Source organism: Canis lupus, chromosome 23 (assembly GCF_011100685.1).
Source record: "Canis lupus familiaris isolate Mischka breed German Shepherd chromosome 23, alternate assembly UU_Cfam_GSD_1.0, whole genome shotgun sequence".
Lineage (NCBI taxonomy): Eukaryota > Metazoa > Chordata > Mammalia > Carnivora > Canidae > Canis > Canis lupus.
The window spans coordinates 4660713-4663317 of record NC_049244.1 but is presented as its reverse complement, the minus strand read 5'-3'; the positions used below and the strand labels follow the sequence as shown (position 1 = coordinate 4663317).

At 48.2% G+C, this 2605-nt stretch overlaps 1 pseudogene; it reads left to right on the top strand.

Moving 5' to 3' along the window:
• Window positions 1-682: 682 nt before the first annotated feature.
• On the top strand, window positions 683-1757 carry LOC100685151 (annotated as a pseudogene).
• The last annotated feature ends 848 nt before the right edge of the window (window positions 1758-2605 follow it).

The following is a 2605-nucleotide window of genomic DNA, read 5'->3' as shown; positions in this document are numbered from 1 at the left end:
TATTTCCCTATATACCTTGTCCCCAGTCAAAAAGCAACTGGTTGTAATTACTTAATCAACTATAGTCTATGAATGCCTACTATGTGCCAGGTACTTTTATAATAGGCTGTGATTACAGTAAAATATAAAATAGGATTCTCATGATCTAGGAGAGTTAGTTCAGGAGTTAATTAAACAAATCATAGTAAAATATGAGATGTGCAATAAGAAAAAGAAGTGAAAATGCTACAGGAGTCCAGAGGGAAAATGACCAAATATAGCTGAGCAGGGGGTGAAGATGATGCTCAAATTGCTCCTTGAAGATGAGGAGGCACCTTCCACACATACCTGATACTCAGTGGGTATTTACTACATATCCTAAACTAGGGAAGTGCTTCATGTATGCTGGGGCAAGAACCATAGTTACCCTCACTTAGAGACTTAGAGAGAGGCATAGCTTGTTTTTAGGTCACATCTAGTAAAGGAGTGACACTGAGATAGTCACTAAAGAACTAAAGACTTCAGGAACTAGGAGTATTTTCCAGGCCAAACAGCAAAAAGAAGCACAGCACAAAAGAGTGTGGTCAACTGGGAAGCAGTGCTGAACCTCTTATGTGTCCTGTTGACACATAAGTAAAAACTCAACAAATCTTTCAGCTCTTTCAGAACCATGTAGTCGGTCCAAGTCCCTGCTCCGCTGTGTCGGGTGTACTTGGACCCAAGCTTGAGCTTGTCAATAAACCCTCGTGTGTTTGCATCGGTGTCGGCTCCTTGGTGGTTTCTCGGATTCGCGATCTTGGGCACAACAAGGAGCAGCGAAAGGGCCTGTGGTTCCGAATGAAGAAGATACTTCTCTGTGTTCTGGGGTTGTATGTTGCCATTCCATTTCTCATCAAACTGTGTCCTGGGATACAGGCCAAACTGATTTTCTTGAATTTTGTGAGGGTTCCCTATTTTATTGACTTGAAAAAACCGCAGGATCAAGGTTTGAATCACACGTGTAATTACTACCTTCAGCCAGAGGAAGATGTGACCCTTGGAGTCTGGCACACTGGCCCTGCGGTCTGGTGGAAGGACGCCCAAGGAAAGGACCAGATGTGGCATGAGGATGCCTTGGCTTCCAGCCACCCTATCATCCTGTACCTCCATGGGAATGCAGGCACCAGAGGAGGCGACCATCCGGTGGAGCTTTATAAGGTGCTGAGTTCCCTTGGTTACCACGTGGTCACCTTTGACTACAGAGTTTGGGGTGACTCAGTAGGAACCCCATTAGAGCGAGGCATGACCTATGATGCACACTCCATGTTTTTGACTGGATCAAAGCCTGAAGTGGAGACAACCCTGTGTATATTTGGGGTCATTCCCTAGGCACTGGGGTGGCGACAAATCTGGTGCGGGCCTCTGTGAGCGAGAGACACCTCCAGATGCCCTTATATTGGAATCTCCATTCACTGACATCCGTGAGGAAGCCAAGAGTCATCCATTCTCAGTGAGATATCGATACTTCCCTGGGTTTGACTGGTTCTTCCTCGACCCCGTTACAAGCAGTGGAATTAAATTTGCAAATGATGAAAATGTGAAGCACATCTCCTGCTCCCTGCTTATCCTGCCTCGGAGGACGACCCGGTCGTGCCCTTCCAGCTTGGCAGAAAGCTCTACAACATCGCTCTCCATCTCGAAGCTTCCGAGACTTCAAAGTTCAGTTTATCCCCTTTCACTCAGACCTTGGCTACAGGCACAAGTACATCTCCAAGAGCCCTGAGCCTCCAGGATACTGAGGGGGTCCTGGGGAAGTCAGAGCCCGGTGCCAGCGCTGAGTCCTGCTGCCTGAAGGAGCATGAAGACCTCTGGCCTCCCGGTCTGCTGTGGCCGCACGGCGTCCTGGATGCTCCACCCTGGGCAGCTGGGAGCGTGGCTGTCCGTGGAAGGCACAGGTTGTTGGCGTGTGATCCCATCCCTCTTATTGCCCCTGAACCTGAGCTCTTGTCGGGCAGACGGTGACCATGCAGGCCGGCCCCCCGCTGCTGGACCCCACACCGGCTGAGCTGGGCCCAGGGGTCCTGGGGCGGGGGTGTGGGGTCTGGGGACCATGCTGCGTGAGATGGCGGCGGTCCCAGCCCTCCCCCCAGCACCCTTTGTTCCCCGGGGCCTCACAGTGGGGGATGGGTCCACGACCTGCCCTTCCTCTGCTTTCTCCCCACCTGTCCACCTAACCTGGCCTTGGACTGAGCATTTATTTAAGAATAAAATTGTGGTGGTGGTCAAAAAAAAAAAAAAAAAAAAAAGAACCATGTAGTCTGTTTGTGTTTCAACTGGGCTAAAACATTCCATTCCGGTGGTTTTTCTCAGATCTTCCTACAGCCTGGTCATCCCAGAGTAGACATATCCATATGATTTCATGCCAGTCAGCCTATAGGAAACAATCCTTAAGAAGAGAGACAGTGTTTTATGGATCTTTTGTGTCCTCTGAGCACCAAACCCACAGATAGAAACACAACACACTCAATGCATGCTATTTAATTGATGAATTTTTTAAATTATTTATTATTAAGATACAGCATATTATTAGTTTCAGAGGTAGAATTTAGTGATTCATTGGTTGCCTAAAAGTTGCTTTAAGTCACAC